The 12,499-nt window shown below is 37.6% G+C and overlaps 1 long non-coding RNA gene across 11 annotated transcripts in view; it reads right to left on the reverse strand.

The window, feature by feature from the left end:
- LOC144303882 (uncharacterized) overlaps positions 1-12,499 on the reverse strand; it is a 126,212-nt gene that overhangs the window by 86,190 nt on the left and 27,523 nt on the right. For 7 of the 11 annotated variants that reach the window (XR_013370879.1, XR_013370877.1, XR_013370887.1 and 4 more), the window contains 2 exons: positions 2,011-2,170; positions 1,186-1,400 (listed from right to left, as the gene is read on the reverse strand). The exons of 2 other annotated variants lie outside the window; for them this stretch is intronic. This is a non-coding gene — a long non-coding RNA (uncharacterized LOC144303882). The remainder of the gene's footprint in view (positions 1-1,185; positions 1,401-2,010; positions 2,171-12,499) is intronic. 2 more of the 11 variants (XR_013370878.1, XR_013370882.1) reach the window with 2 other exon arrangements.

Here is a 12,499-nt window from a genome sequence, read left to right on the forward strand (position 1 = left end):
ATGTTTAGCAGCATCCCTGGTCTTTATCCTCTATCTTTTATCCTTTATCCTCTTTATCTTGCCAGTAGTGTCTCCCCCCAACCCCAGATGTCTCTAGACATGGCCAAGTGTCCTGGAGGAGGCCAAATCTCCCCAGTTGAGGATCACTGCCTATTCTTAAACTTGTGAAGAGATACCATGGACATTATTTAGCCAATGTAAGTGACAGGTGAGGAGAGTATAGAAATCCAAAGACCCTTGAAAGGAAAAAGAAGTTTGAGGTAAGGAATGATAATGAAAAGAAGGCTGAACAAAGTACTCATTCATTCATATATTTGTTCAGATAACTAATATTTAAAAAATATCTATTATATGGCTGCCTGGATGGCTTACTCAGTTAAGTGTCCAACTCTTGATTTTGGCTCAGGTCATGATCTCTGCCCCTCATGGGGCTCTGTGCTGGGTGTGGAACATGATTAAGATTCTCTCTCCCTCTTCCTCTGCCCCTCCCCTCTCTCTCTCTCTCCTCCTCTCTTTCTCTCTAAAAAAGGAGAAGAAATGAAGGAAAGAAGGAAGGAAAGAAAAGAAAGAAGAAAAAAGAAAAAGAGAAAGAAAGAAAAGAAAGAAAGAGAGAGAGAGAGAGAGAGAGAAAGAGAGAGAAAGAAAGATAGAAAGAAAGAAGAAAAGGAAAGAAAGAAATCTATTATATGACAAACCTGTTGACCTAGATTTGGGAATGGATTTAGAACATAGGTGAGGGGCACCTGGGCAGCTCAGTCAGATAAACTGGCCCTTGATCTCAATTTCAGGTCTTGATCTCAGGGTTGTGAAATCAAGCCCCCCACGTTTGGTGCCTTGCTGGGCATGGAATCTACTTAAAAAAAAAAAAAAAAAAGACAGGGACACCTTAGTGGCTCAGCAGTTGAGAATCTGCCTTCAGCTCAGGGTGTGATCCTGTGGTCCCCGCATGGAGCCTGCTTTTCCCCCTCTGTCTCTGCCTCTCTCTCTCTCTCTGTCTTTGATGAATAAATAAATAAAATCCTTTTTAAAAAAAAAATAAAAAGAAGACAACTGGAAGAAATAATAGAGCAGGGTGAAAAACATGGGGCAAGGAGAATGTGGGAAGTGACTGACTAACTTCAGCAAATGATAATACTTTGACCTGATACTCCACTGGAAAGCATTTAAATACTATTTTCCACTTACATGAATAAAACATGTATTTCCTAATGGTAATTTAGATCGTCGGATCTAGATTGTATTTGACAATGTGCTAGACGTTGTCCATTGTCACCGTGCCTCCATTTCTTCCATCTTCTCTGTCCCCATCCTCCTGTATTGCCAAGCTGGGATGCCAAAAATTGCACTTCCCTGGCTTCCAGATTATTTAAGTTCTGCCAATGATAAGCACTTCTATGAGACTTGAAAGGAAAAGAGAGAAGAGAGGCTGTTCTTCCTTTCCAGGAGAACACAGGGGAAAGCAGTTTCTGGGGTAGATGTGAATTGATAGTTTCTGAACTCATGTCCCTGTGTATTTGCCATCTCTGAAGTGCAGGGAAGCTCTGAAGAGACAGTCATTGTTTCCTCACTTCTGGGTGATACTAGCAGCTTTGATCTCTGGATCAGAAAGGTGATGACATGCAAACCTGAAACTTCTGCAGAAGACTGGCACTAACCAGGCAGCCCCGGTGGCACAGTGGTTTAGCACTGCCGGCAGCCCGGGGCGTGATCCTGGAGACCTGGGATCGAGTCCCACATCAGGCTCCCTGCATGGAGCCTGCTTCTCCCTCTGCCTGTGTCTCTGCCTCTCTCTCTCTCTCTGCCTCTGAATAAGTTAAAAAAAAAAAAAAAGACTGGCACTAACCCTCCCACTTTATTCCTCCTCGCCTTTTAATGATGTATAAGTGCCTAATTTCATGTATTTGATATTTTTTCTGCTTGGAATATCTACAGTCTTTTCTGAACTGACCCTTGAGTGATACAAAGTGTAACTACAGATTTTGTTTGGGTTTATATTTCCATTGTACTCACTGCTCCTTTTCCTGCCATTGTCCTTAGCATATAAAAAGCTCCAAGCTGGGTCCTTTGCTTGGCACAGACTGGATTGACCCTCAGAGAGTCTACTTTCAGCCTTATGAGTTTTACAGTATAGGAGAAATCATGATAGGGAGCATTTGAGTCAGATTCGTATCTGTAATAAAGGAGAAAAAAAAGCTGGAGTGGTGTGTTTCCCTTTTGTGTTGGGATACATAAGCACACTAGAATGCATCACTGATAAACCATCAAACTTGACTTCCTCAATTCCTCAAATGTTAAACAAGAGTTACCAAATGATATAGCAGTTCCACTATCAACAATATACCCAAGAGAATTGAAAATATAAGTCCACACAAAAACTGATACATGAATATTCAAAGAATCATTCATAATAACCAAAAAGTGGAAATAATCTAAATGTCCATCAACTGATGAATGGGTAAACAAAAAGTAGTATAACCATACTTTATTTTTTATTCATTTATTTTTTTTAATTTTATTTATTTATTCATGAGAGACACAGAGAGAGAGAGAGGCAGAGCCACAGGTAGAGGGAGAAGTGGGCTCCATGCAGGGAGCCTGATGTGGGGACCCGATCCCGGGACTCCAAGATCATGCCCTGGGCCAAAGGCAGGTGCTAAACCACTGAGCCATCCAGGGATCCCAAAACCATACTTTAAAGGGAAATGAAATAATATGACATGTACCTTAACATGGATGAGACTTGAAAACACTGTGCTGAGAGAAGCTAGTCACAAAAAGCCTCACATTGTACAACTCTATTTTCATGAAATGTCCTAATTAGGCAAATCTGTAGAGACAGAGAGTAGATAAGTGGTTGCCAGGGGCTCAGGAAGAGGATATGGGGACTTCTTGCTAATGCTTTCTTTTGAGATGATGAGAATGTTCTAAAATTAGACAATGCTGAGGTACCTAGCTGGCTCATTCAGTAGAGCATATGTGACTTACTTTCAGGGTCATGAGTTCAAGCCCCATGTCGGGTGTGGTTCCTACTCAAAATGAAAAAATAAAATAAAACAAAACAAAATAATGATTATGGTCGCACAAGTCTGAATATACTGAAAACCACGGAATTTTTTTTTTAAAACCACGGAATTGTAATAGTACTTTAAAAAGTTGAATTTTATGATCTATGACATATCTCAATAAACCTATTACAAAAAATTTGTGTTTCCTTTTTGGAGTCTCACTAAACCAAATCACAGAATAGTACTGGTTCATGAGAAAGCCTTATATTCTCTGCAATAGAGAGTGGAAATTTAGTGGCATAAGCACTAAGTGCTTAAGAAGTTGTTCTCCTTAAATTTTTTCTACTTCCAGATTCAATAATTTGCATTATTAATTCCACGAGATCCTTATATTTTTATTCAAAGATTGTTTCGTAAGTTGCATTTTTCATCATCAGAATTCCATGTGATCTTGACAGAACTAAAAATCATAGTGCCTCATTTCCTGTACCTCCCACCCTTCCTACCATGGTGTCCCACCCCCATGATGCTCAGGAGTGATCACTTGACCCAAGCAGAGCAAATTAACACGTTCTGGGGTTATGATACATGAATATTAGAGAAGTCCTCTTTCTGCTGGGGTTGCTGAGATAGAAGATTCCTGGGCCATTCTTGGCCATCTTACTACCACATAAAGAGAAGCCAAGCAGAAATAGCAGAGCTACTAGGAGAAAGACACAGAATCCTGACATTATTTGAGCCGCTGATTCTGTCTGTATGGAGGCATCCCTTAGATCTTTTGGGAAAAAAATAAATCTATATATTTTCTCTACATTTAAACTAGTTTAGGGCAGCCCAGGTGGCTCAGTGGTTTAGCGCTGCCTTCAGCCCAGGGCGTGATCCTGGAGTCCCGAGATTGAGTTCCACGTCAGGCTCCCTGCGTGGAGCCTGCTTCTCCCTCTGCCTGTGTCTCTGCCTCTCTCTCTCTCTCTCTCTCTCTCTCTGTGTGTGTGTGTCTCATGAATAAATAAATAAAATCTTTAAAAAAAAAAACTAGTTTAAATTGAGTTTCTGTCACTTTCAATGAAAAGAACCTCAATACTTTGTTCCCTCACATTCTCCCAAGGAAAATTATATAGCTAGAGGAGAATGTTACGGAAAATACATTTTTAAAACTAAAGAAAGGGTCAACAATTGTTGCTGGGTGAAAGCAAGGGACAAAAGAAAGAAGGGAGGGAGAAAAGAGAAAAGAAGAAGCGAGGGATAGAGAGAGGAAGGGAGCACTTTAGTTGAAAAGGAAGGAAAAATAAGAAAATTGTGATAATTATCATCACATATCAGCATGTAAATGGAAGAACCCTTCTAATTTGTTTTCTAATATTACCATAGCATTTTTCTTCTCCATTTAAAAACTATGAAGTAGGGCAGCCCGGTTGGCTCAGCAGTTTAGCGCCGCCTTCAGCCCAGGGCCTGATCCTGGAGACCCGGGATCGAGTCCCACATCAGGCTCCCTGCATGAAGCCTGCTTTTCCCTCTGCCTGTGTCTCTGCCTCTCTGTCTCTCTCCGTGTCTCTCATGAATGAATAAATAAAATCTTAAAACAAAACAAAACAAAAAAAAATAAGAAGTAGAAAAATTAAATAATAACCCTAGTAAGTGAGACCAATGTTATATTCATTATCATGAAAACAAAAGCAATCAATCATTAAATCTCTAAGGCTATAGGAAAAACAAGTAAAAGAACCACCTTCCCTCCCTGCAAATAAACCAAGAAGAGATACTGAGGGAAGAAGCTAAACCATATGAAGAAGAAAAAAAATTATTTAATGAAGCAGGATAAAGCACATAGCCTATAAGATATGTTTGTTAATTCAAGCATGTGTCATATTGTATTATGTGTTTTAAAATGCCTAGGAAGGGACGCCTGGGTGGCTCAGGAGTTGAGCGCCTGCCTTTGGCCCAGGGTGTGATCCTGGAGACATAGCATCGAGTCCCACATCGGGCTCCCTGCATGGAGCCTGTTTCTCTCTCTCTGCCTGTGTCTCTGCCTCTTTCTTGCTGTATCTCTCATGAATAAATAAATAAAATATTTAAAAAAATAAAAAAGTAAAAATAAAAAAATAAAATGCCTAGGAAGAATTTTAATTTTTATCACAGATATCAATTTATTTTTTAAAATTTTATAGTGTGTTACTTTTCTAAGCAATAAGTAAAAGTGTGGTCAGTTGCAAACCTTGTTCTGTATCTTTGAATCTTTGCCTTTTTCTGTAATGATACATACTTGTCTAATTAGAAGAATGTGATCTTATAATCTAAGAAGGGATAAAGTCCAGAAGTGGAAATGAGGGCAACATATTTTTAGAGAATAACTCATAATGCTTTTTTGAATTTTTCTATACATGAAACTTACATAGTGTTCCTCTCAAAGAGCTGCTGTCTTTATTTTTCTCAGTCTAAAACTTATTTTTCTACATCAAAGATGATAATTATTAAAAGAGAATGCCCCTAACAGACATGCTTAGAACGCTGTACCTAACAACTATTTAATACACATTTTTCATAAGTGCACAGGCAACATTCTCCAAGACTGACCATGTGTTAGGACAGAAAACAAGCTTCAGTAAATTTAAAAGAATTGAAATAAAGGGTACCTGGGTACCTGGGTGGCTCAGTCAGTTGAGCAGCTGCCTTTGCAACTTGATCTCAGGGTTCTGAGATAGAACTTTTTGTTGGGGGGATCCCTGGGTGGCACAGCAGTTTAGCGTCTGCCTTTGGCCCAGGGCACGATCCTGGAGACCCGGGATCGAATCCCACATTGTGCTTCCGGTGCATGGAGCCTGCTTCTGCCTCTCTCTCTCTCTCTCCTCTGTGTGACTATCATAAATAAATAAAAAATTTAAAAAAAAAAGAACCATTTGTTGGGCTCCTTGGTCAGTGGGGAGCCTGATTCTCCCTCTGTTTCTCACTGCCACTCCTCTACTCCACTTGTATACTTTCTCTCTGTGTGTCACATAAATAAATAAAACCCTAAAAAAAAAAAAAAACCCTGAAATCATATAAAGTGTGTTTTCCAACAAGAAATCAAAAACAAAAGGAAATTTGGAAAATTCACAAGCATACAGAAATTAAACAGCACAATTCTCAATAACCAATGGATCAAAGGAGAAATCACAAAAGAAATTAAGAGATAGCTTGAGATGAATGAAAACAAGAATACAATACACTAAAACTTGTGGGATGAAGCATAAGCAATTCTCAGAGAGAAATTCATACCTGTGAACATGTATATTAAAGACAAAAAAGTTTTCAAATCAATAACCTAAGTTTCTACTTGCAGAAACTAGAAAAAGAAGAGTAAACTAATGCCACTAGAGGAAAGGAAATAGTAAAAATTATGGTATTGATAAATGAAACTGTTTTAAAAAAATTAGAAAAATGAAGACCAGCCTTAAAAATTCCCTGAGCAAACAAAACCAGTTTTGCAAAGCTTAGGTTAGTTTATTTTGCCAGACTAACTTGACCTGTCATTTCTTACCTATGCCTCTGAAAATCATGAAAAGCAAAATTTCAGTTACTTCTCAAAGTTGATATGAGGTAACCACTGACCAATTCCCTATCACTTAAGAAAATTCTAATATAATCAATGACAATAAAGAATCAACAGTCACTGCTTTATAACACTATACTGAATCTCATCCCATGTTTTGGTTTGAGTGTTTCTGGTTTGCAAACTGTCTTTTAGACGTGTCCACACTAAACTTTTACTAATGATTACTTTGGTAATTCATTGGTTTTATTTCTGCTATTTATGAATTTTGGACATTTCATGGCATCAGAAGTGGGATCCAAAGGAGATCTTAAATGACTCCAAGGGCAGTAAGCAAACAGAAGCTGGTATCCACAGAGCCCACTGAGCTTTGATGCTTTCTCACCAACCCTGGGATTTGAGGATCTCTCTTGGTTCTGAGCTCTGTTATCTCTGCATTTTGAGCTTTCTAACTTTATTGTGCATACCTTTATTTTGTTTGTTGAAGCTTCTTGGTATGCCACCCGTGGCAGAGTTAGAATTTATTTTATTTATTGTAGAAAGGGTTCTTTTGTAATTAAATAAATTGATTCTGAGTTACTTTCCACTGCAATTTCATTAATGACTTTTTTTTAATTTATTTTTTATTGGTGTTCAATTTACTAACATACAGAATAACCCCCAGTTCCCGTCACCCATTCACTCCCACCCCCCACCCTCCTCCCCTTCTACCACCCCTAGTTCGTTTCCCAGAGTTAGCAGTCTTTACGTTCTGTCTCCCTTTCTGATATTTCCCACACATTTCTTCTCCCTTCCCTTATATTCCCTTTCACTATTATTTATATTCCCCAAATGAATGAGAACATATAATGTTTGTCCTTCTCTGACTGACTTACTTCACTCAGCCATTAATGACTTTTGAAAGGTTATCTAACGTCGTTGACATGAGTATTGATTTAGACCAACTATTTTGTTTAAAAGAGTGTTTGAAACATGTGATTCCATGTGTTTTAGAGCAGTTGTTGGAAAACAAAGCCACTCTTAGTTAAAAGGTCTTAGGGAATCCAAAGGCAAAGTTCGGTTCCACCTAGTTTAAAGACCAGGATCTTGTGCCTTTTTAGAAAATGGGTGAACTTTTGGAATTGTAGAGGCCACTTTGGGGAATCTTTAACTTACGTAAGTCCACCTTAAGGGACAGTCTTAAAAGGGAGGATTCCAAACCTCTCAGAGACAATGAAATGATTGTCTTTGATTGGTATGCAAAAACTTCTCAAAAACAAAGTGATTTTTTTTGTATATTTTTTTGTATTGGAGTTCGATCTGCTAACGTATAGCATACACCCAGTGCTCATCTCGTCAAGTGCCCCCCTCAGTGCCTGTCACCCAGTCTCCCCAACACCCCACCCACCTCCCCTTCCACTACTCCTTGTCATTTCCCAGAGTTAGGAGTCTCTCATGTTCTGTCACCCTCACTGATATTTCCCACTCATTTTCTCTCCTTTCCCTTTAATCCCTTTCACTATTTTTTATATTCCCCAAATGAATGAGACCATATAATGTTTGTCCTTCTCCGACTGACTTACTTCCCTCAGCATAATACCCTCCAGTTCCATCCAGGTCGAAGCAAATGGTGGGTATTTGTCATTTCTAATGGCTGAGTAATATTCCATTGTATACATAGACCACATCTTCTTTATCCATTCATCTTTTGCTGGACACTGAGGCTTCTTCCACAGTTTGGCTATTGTGGACATTGCTGCTATAAATATTGGGGTGCAGGTGTCCAAGCGTTTCATTGCATCTGTATCTTTGGGGCAAAACCCCTGCAATTGCTGGGTTGTAGGGTAAGATAAACTCAAAGATAAATTCAAAATGGATAAAAGATCTAAATGTGAGACAAGAATCCATCAAAATCCTAGAGGACAACACCCTTTTTGAACTTGGCCACAGTAACTTCTTGCAAGATACATCTATGAAGGCAAGGGAAACAAAAGCAAAAATGAACTACTGGGACTTAATCAAGATAAAAAGCTTCTGCACAGCAAAACAGTCAACAAAACTAAAAGACAACCTACAGAATGGGAGAAGATATTTGCAAATGACCTATCAGATAAAGGGCTAATATCCAAGATCTATAAAGAACTTACTAAACTCAACAGCAAAGAAACGAACAATGCAATCATGAAATGGGCAGAAGACATGAACAGAAATTTCACTAAAGAAGACATAGACATGGCCAACAAGCACATGAGAAAATACTCTGCATCATTGGCCATCAGAGAAATACAAATCAAAACTACAATGAGATACCACCTCACACCAATGAGAATGGTGAAAATTAACAAGACAGGAAACAACAAATGTTGGAGAGGATGTGGAGAAGGGGAACCCTCTTGCACTGTTGGTGGGAATGTGAACTGGTACAGCCACTCTGGAAAACTGTGTGGAGGTTCCTCAAAGAGTTGAAAACAAAGTGATTCCAAAAAACAGCTCTAAAAGGATCTTTATAGCATACAAATAAAAAATCTTTAGTAAAAACTCTTTGGCCATAGGAGCATAACTTTAATTTAGTCCATTTGCCAGATGGACAATTTGGATCCAATTGAGTTTTGTATGTGAGACATGGCTAAAATTTTTCAAACCAAAGCTATAAGGTATCTTTGTCCACCTCTATGTTTATATATGTCTATGTATGTATGTTACAGATATGTGATATTTTTCTACTTCTGAATAGTATTGCCAAAATTAATGTTTTTTTAAAAGATTTTATTTATTTATTCATGAGAGAGAAAGGCAGAGACATAGGCAGCCAAAATTAATTTGTAAAGAGCTCTATTTAATTGGCTTAAAGAAAATTAAGGCTTTATATAAATCAAATATATTCTCAGAAACATAGAAACTAACCCAAATGTTTTTCAAGTTCACATGATCTGGGATAATCTTTGATAAATAAAAGCTAGTTTAAGTTTGTCAGTTTAATAAAAAAGGCATGTGTTCAGCATTGTCAATATTAAAATGTAATGCAAACACACAACTTTTTCTGCCTGGGTTTATGAATCAAATCATCCTATTTCTATACCTTCAAAATTTGTCAACAAGAAAAATAACTTAAGATAATAATTAGCTGTTTTATGTCTAATCCAAGCATAATTGTTAAAAGCAAGTAATTTAAATAAATATAAATATGATAAAAGTTTTTTAAGGTAAACTAAATAATGGATATTTATTGCATATCCAAATCATCTCCAAATAAGCTAAACATTAAATGTCAAATATAAGTTTATCTACTTCTGGCTTTTAAATTTTTCAGGGAGACAAAAGATATTCAGGTCTATAAATATATTTTGTACCACACTGAAAACTATACTGTGAGGAAGACTATACATTTAGAAATTATGAAATGTATATATAAATTTGCCAGTTCACAGCTGCCTACCCACTTTTCTTATATACTTACTTTCTTTCACCTTAATTATTTCTAGTAGCTTCCTTACCCACTTGGTATAATGTTATCAGTCATAATTCTAATTAATAAAGCATTGTATGTCACAAAAATAACCACATTTATCAATTGCATCATTTTTTTGTGTGTATGTGTATGTGAACTCTTACCAGATCTTTAACTGTGGCCATTTTTAAGTCTTTTGTCATTTACAGGTAGCTATTGTTTTGCACTGTTTATGCAAAAGTGTTCCTGAAAAAGTGCTTTATCTTCAAAGAGATTCATGGAAAAAACCCTGACAGGTACTCTAAAGCAGTTTTCTGATAACTTTAAGACTGTAGGGACGCCTGGGTGGCTCAGTGGTTGAGCATCTCCTTTCGGCTCAGGGCATGATCCCGGGGCTGGGGAGGGTCTGAGGATCCAGTCCCCCATCAGGCTCCCTGGCAGGAGCCTGCTTCTCCTTCTGCCTATGTCTCTGCTTCTCTCTCTGTGTCTCTCAAGAATAAATAAAATCTTAAAAAAAAAAAAAAAAATATATATATATATATATATATATATATATATACTTAAAAAGCTTTAAGATTGTAACACTGAAACTGGGTAAGAATTTCTAAAACTTTAATGGAAAATTAATTGATTCATAAAACTGCTAACCCAAGATCAAGCAAAACAATACGACTGAATGAACTGATAATTTTAATTTTTATTACAATATTTAAAACATTACTAATTCTTTAATGTTTTGTTTTCCTGATTTAAAGGATTCCCTTTCTCCTCTCTTTCAAGCTATACATAACTTACAGCCATTTGGTAAAGTGGATCTTTGCAACAAAGGTTGAAATATTTATCCTTTTCTCCCTACCCAATCCCTCCAGTATTAAGAAACTCTTATTAAATACTCTTATTTTTCATGACAATACATGTATTTGTATAAGTTCAATAGAAATTTGTTCTCCTTGTAACTGGACACAATTGGACAGGCCCTTGGCTTGACTTCCTAGCCTCAGAAGGCTTTTGAAAGTTGAATCTGAAATTCCAGCAAAGCAGATTTAAAAGAGCTATATAGTCAATCACTCTTCTTGCTGAAACTATGTAAATAATAAGAGCAAGTTTATTGAAACCAGACTTAATTTGCAAATAGATCAATCTTACTATAATTTGAACTGTACTTTAAGCACAAAGTATTCTGTCTTTGACAGAAATGGGAATTATTATAGAAAAATTATGTTTTAGTCATATACCTTTGTTGATATCAGATTCTAGGGCTGTTAATTATCTTTGAGGGTTTGTTTTCTACATGGAAGGCTGGACTGGATCCTGAATTCTTCTGGTTCCCCCCAATATTACATTGGCCATCTCCAAACTAACATTTCCAACTTTCTCCCACTCTTTCCACTTGGAATCACCAGGAAACTGAAACTGCTCTTTCTCAAAGCCATGCAAGCCAATGCTGGACAACTTGATACAACCTTCAGAGAAATAATCACAATAGCTCATGTGTGGACAAACTTCATGCCTGTTGCTAATAGCATTCAGAAGGATCACCAGGGTTTCAAGCTGAAAACCAGGAAAATCTGTCAGATTGCCACCTTACTCCATCTGAAGAAGCTTGGAGAAACTGACACCTAGAGATTTTCTCAATTGACTGCTCTCTAAACTTAGAAACTATGAATTTATAATTTGCTCAAACTATTAACTTTTTCTTTTGTTTCCACAGAAATGCCAACTTTAAAAAATTATAACACATTTCAGTTATTTCATTGGTTAAATCTTGGCTCCTGGGAATCTATGCTCCAGGAAAATTTTCAATCCTTGGCTACTGTTCTCTGTGTACTCATCATATTGACTTCTGTAGTGTGTTCTATACTTTTGAGGGTTTAAAAAGTCTGTCAGTGGCCCCTCACTTGCCAAATGGTATCCATTAGAATCAAACAACTGGATGAAATCAACAGCAAACACATAAAAAATCATCACATGACCCTCTAGTCTAACGACTCAACTAATTGAAACAGTGGATATGTGATTCTTCGACCTGACGACATCAACAGTAGTAACTGAGAATAACACTATACTGCTTGGTCATACTCTTAACTTGCTGATAGAATGACCAAAAGAGGGCAGCCCCGGTGGCGCAGCGGTTTAGCGCCACCTGCAGCCCAGGGCGTGATCCTGGAGACCCAGGATCGAGTCCCACGTCGGGCTCCCTGCATGGAGCCTGCTTCTCCCTCTGCCTGTGTCTCTGCCTCTCTCTCTCTCTGTGTCTCTATGAATAAATAAATACAACCTTAAAAAAAGAAATGACCAAAAGAATATACCCTGAGCAGACAAAACCAGTTAAGTTGTACAAACAAAGATTAATTTAGCTTATTTTAAAAGACTACCTTGACCTGCGCTATTTCTTGCCTATGCCTCTGAAAATCATAAGCAAAATTTAAACTATTTTCTGGGGCACCTAGGTTGGTCGAGTGTCTGCCTTCAGCTCAGGTCATAATCTCTGGGTTGTGAGATCAAGCCCCACATTGGGGTCCCTGTTTGGTAGGGAGTCTA

The sequence above is a fragment of the Canis aureus genome, chromosome 33, assembly GCF_053574225.1.
Source record: "Canis aureus isolate CA01 chromosome 33, VMU_Caureus_v.1.0, whole genome shotgun sequence".
In the NCBI taxonomy this organism is placed as follows: Eukaryota; Metazoa; Chordata; class Mammalia; order Carnivora; family Canidae; genus Canis; species Canis aureus.